The sequence below is a fragment of the Meles meles genome, unplaced genomic scaffold (assembly GCF_922984935.1).
Source record: "Meles meles unplaced genomic scaffold, mMelMel3.1 paternal haplotype, whole genome shotgun sequence".
NCBI lineage: Eukaryota > Metazoa > Chordata > Mammalia > Carnivora > Mustelidae > Meles > Meles meles.
This window is the reverse complement of record NW_025721609.1, coordinates 167343-179578: the sequence shown is the minus strand read 5'-3', so window position 1 is coordinate 179578 and position 12236 is coordinate 167343.

Here is a 12236-nt window from a genome sequence, read left to right as displayed (position 1 = left end):
TGAAGCACAAAACAAGAGGATTAGCTACCACACATGGTGAAAATCAAACAAGAGAATGAAAAGAGCATTCACCTCAGAGACATAGAGTTAGAAAGCTATTGTTCCATTCTTAAAAGACAAAACCTGAACAAACTCTATATCAGTGACTTTTCTTGACCACATCGGAAATAGTATTTTCACAGCAAGCAACCAACTCAAAAACTGGAAAAGATGAATGTCTGAAGGAGAAACAGGACTCACTTAGTCTTCTCTGAGACATATAATGCAGAACTCCATATAATCCAGAGGAAAGGCCTCAAAATTATAAGTCTCAGACACACTGGAAACCAAGGAACAAAGTGGGGAAAGTAAAAGATGCTCTACCCATGTGGAAGGATGAAGAATATTTGTGAAGACTGTGACTACTGCCAAGGACAGAGGTCTAAAGCAGCAGGAGATGCAAAAAGACCACCTTTATAGAAAGTATAACACAGGAAGGACTCACAGTCAAGCACAGAGACAAAAACAAGGTCACTCAAGGCATTTTTCTCTGGTGTGAATAAGAACAACAACCATCAACTTCAAGCTGAAGTGAGAAGACACTGGATGGTAACTCAAGGCCATACAAATAAATAGCTCTGGTAATGGTAAATACGTAGGCCAATATAAAAGTTAGCAGTATTGTACTTTAGTTTACAATTTTAGTTTACAACTTTAGTTTACAATTCCTCATTTTAATTCCTACATATTAAAAGACAAATGCATAAAACAATGATTATAAATCTATCTAAATCAGCATACAATGTATAAAAATGTAATTTTAGACAACAACAGCATAAAGGAGAAGACAGTTATACAGGATCAGAGATTTTTTTAACCTGGTGAGACTAAACTGGCATCAATTCGAATTAGATCATTTCATGTCTATAGTGTTAATTGTAATTCCAGTAGTAACCACTAAAAATTATCTAAAAATATATAGACGTCGAAATGAAAAGGAAATCAATATGATACATTACAAAAAGAAAAATCAATTAAATCCCCAAAAACAGCAGTCATAGAAAATGAGGTACAGAAAAAGAAAAAGACATAGAGAAAGTAAATAACAAAATGACAGGAGTAAGTCCTTTATTAATATAAATATAAATGGATTCAATTCACTAATCAAATTTAAGGATTGGCCCAGTATATTTTTTAATTATTAAATATGCACTTCTTACAACAGATTCAATGGTATTCAAAGATAAAAATATATTGAAAGTGAAAGTATGGAAAATATACTTCATGCAAATAGTCAACCACAAGCAGGAATTAATGAAATACAGGATGGAAAACAGAAAGGATTAATGAAACCGGAACTTGATTTTTGAAAGGATCAACAAAATTGACAAACCATTTAGCTAGACTAAGAAAAAGAGATAAAAGTCAAATAACTAAAATGAGAAATAAAAATGGGGTCATTACATCTGAACTTACAAAAATAAAATATGATTATAAGAGAATACTGTGAACAACTGTGCACCAACACATTAGATGACTTAGATGAAATAGAAAAATTGCTAGAAACACACGCTACCAAGACTGACTCAAGAAGAAATAGAAAATCAGAATAAATATGTAACAAGCAGAGATTGATCAGTAATCAAGTGCTGACACATGCTACAATGTCAATGAACCTTGAAATCAAGCTAAGTAAAAGTGTAGGGGCCTGATTAGCCAGAGGAACTGTAAACCCTGGATATAGGGGTGGGCCAGGCCAGCCAGATGGAGACATCCAGTCAGTGGGGCACGCATACATTTACTGAGGTGAGTTGCAATCTCATTGGCCACCTGTGTGTGGGCCAGGCTCAACCACCTCTAGAAAGGCTGGTCTGTGAGGCTGGGGGGTGGTAGCAGGAGGAGATAGAGTAGCTGTTGGGAGCTCTTGGGAGCTGTTGGGGTGTCAGGGTCGTCGAGAGTGACAGCGGCCTCGCTGCCCTGAGCAGTGGTGCCACCATGAGTGGCCTCGCCACCCTGAGCAGCAGCACTGTCACAAGTCCTGGGAGTGGCCTCATCTGGAGCGGCCTCATCAGGGGAGTGGCCTCATTGGCAGCAGCCTCGGCAGGAGTGGCCTAGTCCTGGGGAGCGGCCTGTGGTACAGTGAGGATGAGGCAGGAAGCCTCCAGGAGGGACCCCAGGGCAAGGAGGTGGTGGCCCCCAGCAAGGCTCGGGCACCTACTGTTCAGTTTGATTTCTGATGCATGGCGCGAAATAAAGCTTTGCTTGATTTTTGCTTTGTGTTAGTCTCGTTCCTTTGATCACAGACCGTAACAAAAGAAATTAGTCACAAAAGTTACATATTGTGTACTTCCATTTATGTGAAATATCCAGAATAAGTAAAGATAGACACAGAAAACATAATGATGGTCTTTAGGCCCTGAGGAGCAGGGAGATGGGAGAATGCTTAATAGGTATGAGATTTCTTCAACATTGTGAATGAACTATATTCCTCTGAATTTTTCACTTTAAAAGCATTTTACATTATATGAATTAATTTATTATCCATTAAAAAATAAGCAAAACTCATAAATCTCAAAGAAAATGTGTAAAAACATAGTTTTAGGTAGAGATTTAAGTATTCATCACTGAGGAATTGATAGAAAAAAAGTTAGAAAATCAAATATGATATAGATGAACTGAACAGCACTTAGAACCAGCTTGAACAATGGATGCTCACAGAACATTCTCTCTAAGAATAGAACATCAGTTATCTCAAATGCACATGAAAGACCGTATTCTGGACTACAAATCATAACAAGTCTGAAGTAATAAAATTTAAATCATGTAAAGTACGTTCTCAGGTGAAAGTATATTTAATAATAATAGAACAGTAGCTGATATAGAGGAAGAAAGTTCCTGTCAACCCTCTTAGGGTCTCCGGGTAGGACTAAAAATTAAACTAACAAGGACAGATTAAGAGGAGAAGAGCTTGCAAATTTATTTAATAAAAAACTTTGCATGAAACAGATTTCATAAGGAAATGAAGACCCAAAGAAGAGTTAGGTCTCAGTATCTTTGCTTAGATGAGGAAGCAACCCAAGTATATCTAGATATCTAGATATATATAATCAATATTACTCAGCCATAAAGAATAATGGAAGCCTTCCATTTGCAACAACATGGATAGATCTAGAGGGTATAATGCTAAGGGAAATAAGTCAGTTAGAGAAAGACAAACACATATGATTTCATTCATGTGTGGAATTTAAGAAACAAAATAAATGAACAAGGAAAAAATGAAACAAACAAACAAAAAGACTTAAATACAGAAAACAAACGTGGTTGTCAGAGAGGAAGTTCATGGGGAATGAGTAATATAAAGGGAATTAAGAGCACACTTATCCTGAGGGGCACTGAGAAATGTATAGAATTATTGAATCGTATTGTACACCTGAAATGGATATAAACTATATGTTAATTATACTTCCATTTAAATAATAGACACAAAAATGAAAACATAAAAATAATAATAAAAGCAAAATTGCAAAATTCGCTTTCAGACAGAGACACCAGAGAAAAATAATTCCTTTGATTCTTTGCAACTATTGACCAGAAAACCATGCATGTGCCACATTGGATCCCTTCTCCTGACTACTCCCCAGAAGCCCTGGCTCTGCCCTGAATCAGCCAGGCTCAAGGATACAGTAGCCACAGTGGGTACCACTCAGATTCCTATCAGGCAGCACACATGCTGACACATACCCCCAAGCACAGTCAAATTCAAAACCACGCAGTGATTGAATCTGGAGTGGCAGGCAATCATCCTCTGAGATGACTCGCAAGCATCGGACAAGCAGATCAACCAGTGACGGTATGTCCGACAACAGCTGTCCTCCTGTGATTTCAGAATTATTTTTAAATACTAACATAATAAAATAATAATTAAAAATTAAAAATTAACTCTCAGAACTATTGTCAAATGGCCAATGGGAACTTCTGTGACAGAACCCAAGGTATGAGCCTGTATTGTGTTGAAGATATTTCTTGTCACCACTCTCCCCATCGAAGAGCAGTGGCCATCGGCACCCAAAAAATACATTCATTCCACAGCCTGAAGAAGACACACCAGACAAAAGAAAAGGCTGTCCTAAGATTGTCCCTGTCAGCCCCTAATCGGTGCATTTCCGTTCTCCCCAGTGACAGGACAGATGACTTTATAGAACCAAATAACATGGGTAATGATCACTCACTGTCATATTTTACCAAAACTGAGGCTATGCCTGATGCATGAAATAGACACAGACAACTACCTTTAGCACACGATGTCTCATCTGGTGACACATGGCAACTCCTGCTCATTGCTGCTGTTAGAGCATGGTTCCCATGAGGACATTGAGGATGGCTAGTCCAAACTTCAGGTCCTCTGGAATCATGCCATGTCTCCACTCCTGGTGTCTTCCAGTTCCAAGTACAAAACAGGTCGGCTGGTCCCCCCAGGAACCAGTCCCTAAATGTCTATGGAGGTTTAGACTCCATTGAATTCCCTAATAGTGACAGGTCCAGCACCATCCTCTGTCAGCCGTCCAGGTGGAAGCCATTCTTCAGAACACAAACAAATTATGAAAAGAGAGGTCTCCGTGGAGTAGACAACACACATCACAGAACACTTTCAACATTCGGGGCAGACATGAAAGGCTCAGGAGCAGACAGCAATTGCACTCACTGTGTTTTCACTCAGGACAAGTTAGTTGAGAGTGTGAGATAGCAACAAGGAATGAGGAAAATATATATATATATATATATATATATATATATATATATATATATATATATATATATATATTTTTTTTTTTTTTTTTTTCTTCACATAAAGAACCAGATTCCATGAGTCACCCCTTGGAAAAGAGGTTCCAGCAGGATCAGTTCACTTGGTCATCTAACTGGTTACAGTCTGACATATAGGCAGAAAACACACTTTTGTTGTGTTGAAGAGTTTACTCCAGAGATTTGGGGATGGCTTGTTCAGACAGTAGCGGTGCCCACGACCATCTGTGTGATGTTCAGAGCCCAGTGCACGTGAGGGAACATGGAACAGCCCCACACCTCTACTGCTGGCCAGGCACAGTGTCAGTTTCTCTGACTCATCTGCTCTGTGCCATGGGCTGCCGTCCACTGTGAAATGGGAGCGTGCTGACATCCTCCCTCTCTGGGATATCAGAACAACTGAAAAACAAATCAACGGAAGAATGTTCAAGTATAATTGTATTCTTTCCAAATACTGGAAGATATTTTAAATGATCTCTCGCTGTAGCTTTCTCTAATACTTTAAACACGGACACGATGGTCACAGAGCAGTGGCTCTGGGATCAGGCAGAACTTCATGTTCAGGACATACGTACAAACAGGGTGTATGGGTCTAATGAAGTTAGTAAGCTGATGAGGTGGCCTTGGACTTTACCTAAAGATTAGAGAACACTAGTTAGTGTCCAGGATAAAGCAACTCTAAGTAAATATTTGTAAGTCTTACTGTGGAGAATGTTTTCTTAATTACAGTGCATTCTAGCTAGCTATCTCTGGTCTGAAATGGGTGAATTGAAACAATTTTTTTTAAAAACTTGTAAAATAAGGCAAAATCTGTAAAAATAAGTTTCTCAAGTTTGCTTTTACAAGGTAAGGAGACCACCAAGAATTATGTCCCATTTTGCGGAATCATTGAAACTTTCCAAAGAGGAGCTACACAGACGTAGACAGCAGCACAGTTTCATAGTGGCCACACCTCCCAAGTAGAATTTCCACCTTGTCAGGGGCTGAACACAACTTTGCTGGGGAGCAACATATTTTCTGTGATTTTTGAAGATCCTCCCACCTCCTTCTTCCCTTCCCACAACAGTCTCCAGGATAACCCCTGCTCAATCTCCCTAGATCTTTCCACTGATGATTGCCTTCTTCATTCGCTGCATCCTCTCAAAACCCTGCACAAACTCCAGGCAAAACTCAACCCCCAGAAAATTAGAGAAAGCTCTGTTCATTACACACATGCCTGCTTCCCAGAGCAGCTGATTTCATGTCCATAAAGTGGGAAATGATTAAATAAATGCGATATACCCAGACCACAGAATATCCTGTAAGCCTCGGTAAAAGAGCTGAATTACATTAATTCATAAAACAGGCATGTGGGGTTAAGTACCGAAAGTAGGCTGCAAGTAGTCTGATACAATGTGTACATATGTGTTTAGAAAGCGAGGTAACTGTGACATGCAGTTCATCTCCATGGGGGCACTGAAAATGAACATGAATTTACTGATTATGTATCCTCTATCATTTGTTATTATTATTTCTTTTTTATTAATTATTTTATTAGCATATAATGAATTATTTGCTCCATAGGTACAGCTCTGTGACTTGTCAGGCTTTCACATTATTTCTGTTTGAATTTTGTACAAGTGTATTTTCTAGTCACAAATAGTAGAAAATGAACAAATTTATTTTATAAGAAAGATAATGTGCTGTACTTTGGTAATACAAAGAGGGGATATATCAAAACTAAAAATTAGAATATGAGATTATTTCCTCCAAAAATGGATTGTTCTTTTTTGGACAATTTAGTCATCAGAATTTATCTTTTAAATGGTGCTTTATGTGGCTGCCTGTTTATGTGGGCCCAGATACAAACTCCTCGCTTGGGGTCCTAGGAACAAAAATAATAACACAACAACGCAAAATCAAAATGTTAGAAGATACTCAGTCCAAACTCTAACCATAATTAAGGTAAATTTATCCAAAGCTATCATCTGTCAGTGAACATACCCCACCTACAAGAAAAACCCACTTAAGCATTAAGTTTTATAAAATTGCATTTGCATTGCTTTTAATGGAAGATTCACCTGCATTCCTGCTTGTTTGGAGGGCACACCTCTTCTTCCAGCACGGGCCGCTCTCTTTCCTAGGTCAGAAGGCCCTTCAGCCTCCTCCAGGCAGAGGCACTGTCTTCCAGCACTAAGTACCCGCACAGAAGCGCAGGTGGGAGGCCTCGCTCTGGGCTTCCACACCCTTCTACATTGTCACACTGTTCAGTGATCTTTTTGCAGCTTTTGAGGTTTGGGCTTCCTCTTCCGGACAACCTGTTTCACATCACCAGTTTGCTTCCTGAAACCCAGAGCACGTAGATGATGGAGCGTTCTGGGCAAAATGAAATCAAAACATAATTTCTGACAGTTTGGGGGTAATCCTATTTCTAACACCCGAGGTAAGTTGTTTGCTGAGTTCCCACAGGAGTCAGAGAAGGATTTGTGGGCTTTAGCAACAAGAGCATCTGAAATTACAGGACCCTCCTTCAGCCCAGACCTGAGAACCATCAGCTCCAGGTTCTGTAGCTAAGCATCCCGCTGTAAATAACACCGAGAGAGGGCAAAGAGGCTGACAGGCAGCGTATCCAACGCAGCTGCTCCTGAGAGATGTGAGGTCTGGTGATGTAAACAGGCTGGTGAGACCCAAATTCAGAGCACTCAGGACTGTCTGCAGCCCTTACACATGTACCCCATTATTTTACAACCACACAGGGGCTTCTCAGTAAGCCCAAACAAAGACAGGCATCATTTATGAAATGCCAGGGTAATGGGCTTTGGAGAGATGTTTGCGTGTAGGGGTCACCCTGGGTATTGCCATTAGAGCTCTGGTCCCCAGGCACGAGGGCTTGATTCCCTTTCAGACTCTGCCACCAAGAGGATGCTGGGCCCTGGTGGATCTACAGTTCATGTGTAACCTAAGAGAACCGGTCAAGAGTGGTGCCTTTGGCTGCCATTGCCTCCTGCTGTCCACAGGCTGCTCAGGCAGATGACTGAAATAAAACACACTCCTCCGTCTGAAAAGCTGGACTGTACCAAACGTCTGTCCCTTTTTCACATGGCTCCCAGGGACTGGGTTCATCTGTAGGAATGAACTGAAGAAACATAGGCAAACACAGGACATCTCCTGCATAAGGAAAATGTTCACCACCAAACACTTAGTTTAAAAGTTTGGCTTAAATATGATGTGGTAAAAGCAAGGATTGTTAACAGGGTAAGGAGGAGGCTGATACTAAACTTTGGCTCTTCTGATTTTGGCAGATATTGCAGACATCAGAAGTCCAGTGGTGATGTGGTAATGCCAACACCACACTGTCATTAACAGCCTCATTATAAGCAGTCTCATTGTTCTTGTCAATGGATGATGGCACTCCCATGGTTGTCAAGTGAATCTCATTACAGTTCTGACTTGAATTTCCCTAATAACTAGTGATACCCAGCAACTTCTCAACTTTTCATGTACCTGTTGGTGATTCATTGATACTCTTTGGGAGAAATGTCTATTCAGGTCCTTTGCCAATTTTTTAGTTTGATTATTTGGTATTTTTTACTATGCATTGTATGAGTTCTTTATATATTTTGTATATTAATCGCTTATCAGATATATAATCTGCGCATTTTTCCCATTCCCTAGGTTGTCTTTTCATTTTGTTGTCTGTTTTGATGCCAATATCATAATCTTTTGATTGATAAAGCTTTGTAATGTAGCTTGAAATCAGAAAGTACAATGCCTCCCACTCTGTTTTTTCTCAGGATTGCTGTTTATTCAGGGTTGATTCATGATTCCTTATACATTTTAAGATTTTTTTTTTACTTCTACTTTTATTTGGAGTCTTGATAGTGATTGTGTTGAACCCGTAGATGGATTTTGGTAGTATTGACGTTTTAACAGTATTAATTCTTCCAATCTATGAACACAGAATAACTTTCCCTTTATTTGTATCTTCTCTCTTTTTTTTTCATCAACATCTTATAGTTTGAAGGGTAGAGATCTTTCACCTCCTTAACTAAACTTATTCCTGAGTATTTCATTGGTTTGGATACTATTATAAAGGAGATCTTTTAAAAATTTCTTTTTCAGATAATTTGTTGTTAATGTATAAAAATGCTACTAACTTTTGTACATTCTGTATCCTACAACTTTACTGAATTTGTTGATTAGATTTATTAATATTTTGGTAGAGTCTTCAGGATTTTCTGTACATAAAATCATGTCATCTGCAAATAGAATTTTACTCTTCCTTTCCATAATTGGCTATATTTTATTTCTTTTTCTTTTCTGATTGCTCTGGCTATGTCTTCTAGTACTATGTTTAATAGGAGTGGTGCACATGGGCACCCTAGTCTTGTTCCTAATCTTAGAGGAAAAGCCTTAAAATTTTGGTGTCAGGTGTACTCTTAACTATGGGCTTGTCAAATACAGCCTTCATTATGTCAAGGTATATGCCCTCTATAACCACATTATTGAGAGTTTTTATAATGAATGACTGTTGAATTTTGTCAAATACATTTTTTTTTGTTAGAAATATCTTGTGATTTTTTCCTTTCTTTCTATTCATGTGCTATAGAATATTGATTGATTTATCTGTGTTGAATCATCCTTGAATTCCAGGTTTAAATCCCACTTGGTCATGGTGAATGATCCTTTCACGTGCCACTGAGTTTGGTTTGCTAGTATTTCAGGCAGGACTTTTGTATCTGTATTCATGAGGGATGTTGACCTATGGTTTGTTTTCTGGTGACACCCTTTTCTGGCTTTGTTATCAAAGTAATGCTTGTCTCAGAAAATGAGTCTGAGAGTTTTCCCTACCCTTAATTTTTTTTGAGAATATGAGAAAGATTAATATTAAATCTTCTTTAAATATTTGGTAAAATTCACACGTAGGCCATTTAGTCCTGAGTTTTTCTTTTTGGAGAGATTATTGATTACCAATTCAATCTCCTTACTAGCAATTGTTCATTCAGATTTTCTATTGCTTCCTGATTCATCTTAGAAGGTTGTGTGTTTCTAATAATATTTCTATTCCTAGATTTCCCTTTTTGTTGATGTACAATTCTTCCTAGCAGACTCTTGTAGACCCTTTGTATTTCTGTGATATCTATTGTATGTCAGTTTCTCATTTACAATTTTATTGATTTGATTCCTCTTTTTTCCCCTATGTTATTTTAAATAAAGCTTTATCAATTTTGGTAATCTTTTCAAAAAACTAACTCTTGGTTCTCTGATTCATTGGTCATTCAGAAGACTCTTCCATTTCCATGCATTTGTGAATTTTCCAGTTTTCCTTTTGTAATGGACTTCTAGTGTAATGCCACTGTGGTCACAAAGGTTAATTGCTAGATCTTAATTTTCTTGGATTTGTTAAAACTTGTTCCATGGCCTAACATAAGGTCTATCCTAGGAAATGTTTCATGCGTACTTGAGAAGAATGTGTATTCTACTATTCTCAGCATATTTTGTACGTCTGTTTGGTCCGTTTACAGTGTTGTTCCAATCTGCTGTTTCTTTATTGATTCTGTCTGGATGATGTATCCATTGTTGAGTGGGGTATTAAAGTCCCCAACTATTATTGTATTGCTGTTTATTTTTCCTTTTTAGTTCTGTTATGGTTTGCTTTATATATTTAGATGTTCCAATTTGTCACATCTTCTTGATGTATTGATCCTTTAATCATTACATAGTAACCTTCGGTACCTCTTTATTATTTTATTTTAAAGTCTGTTTTGTCTTATATAAGTATAGCTACCTATACTTTCTTTCTTTCTTTTTTTTTTTTTTTTTGGTTGTTGCCATTTGATAGAAATACATTTTTTTCATCCCTTCACTCTCAGTCTGTGTGTGTTTTTAAAGCTAACATGAATTTTTTTTAGGTGGCATGCCATTAGATCTTTTTTTTAAATGTCAGTGGTTCTATGTATTTGAATGGAGAATTATTTGTTTATATTTAAGATAATTAGTAGGTAAGGACTTATTATTGCTATTTTATTAATTTATTAATTTATTTTCTGTTTTGTAGATCCATTGTTCTTTGTTTCTTAACCTACTGTCTTTTTGTGTTTTGTTTTGTTTTGATGTTTTTAGGTATCACTATACTTGACATCTTTATTATGTGTGTGTGTGTGTGTGTGTGTGTGTGTAATTACTACAGGTTTTTCCTTTCACATATATTAGTTCATTAGGTCCATCCAACCAGATGATATTGCCCTTCTTTTATGAGAAGAGATATGTAAGCTGACACATACTAAGTGATTTGTTATTACGGACTTATCAGACTGAAATGTCACTGGAACATGGGTCATCTACTCCTAATTCAGTGGATACAAACGGTGTCTGGAACAGTGTGTTATGACACTCTGAAAACATTTGTTAAATATATTAAAATTAATAAAATGGACAATTGCTGCTTAACATTAAAAACTAAATAAAATTTCAATAAAATAAAATAATAAACTAATAATGACTCAATTTTAATAGAATCCCTAAGCTTTACACTTCTACTTCTCTTTCCCCTCACATTTTAGATTATTGATGCTACAATTTATGTGTCTCTTATGTTGTATAGCTAACAACAGATTATTGTTGTTATGGCTTTTTTTTGCTATTTTTTTCTAAGTTTTAAACTAGAGTTATAAGTGAATTATACAACATCATTTTCATGTTGTAGATTTTAACTTTGACTACATGTTTACCATTGCCAAGGAGTTCTACACTGTCTCCTGATGTTTTTATGAAGTTAATTAACATCATTTTCTTCCACTCAAAGAATTCCCTTAACATTTCTTGTAAGACAGGTCTCACAGTGCTGAATTCTCTCACTTTGGTTTGTTTGAGAAAGTTTTTATCCCTTTTTATTTCTGAAGGACTGCTTCACTGAGTGTAGAGTTCTTGATTGACAGGGTTTTTGTTTCCACATTTTGAATATGTCATCTCATTCTCTCCTAGTTCGAAAAGTTTCTGTTGGAAAAATTCGTCTATCACTTCATGAGGATTTCCTTAAATGTAATTTCTCTCCTTTCTCCTTTTCCTTCAAAATTCTTTGTATTTGGCTTTTCAAAATCTAGTTCTAATGTGTATCTGGGTTGCCATATTCAGGTTCAACCTATTTGGGCCTCATGGATTTTGATGTCTATTTCTCTCCCCAGGTTTGGGAAGTTCAATTTCTTTAATTTTACTTTCTATCCTGTTATCCTTCTCTTATCTTTCTGGAGTTTCCATAATGCAGATATTGTTGGGGTTTTGTTTTGTTTTGTTTATTTTTATTGTGTCTTATAAATCCCATAGGCATTCTTCACTCTTTTTCATTCTTTTTCCCTGTCTGGATACTTTCAAATGTCTTCTCTTCCAGGACATGGTTTCAATCTGCTTTTGAAGCTCTCTGTTGAATTCTTCAGCTCAGTTATTTTATTTTTCAGCTCTAGAATTTCTGGGTTTTT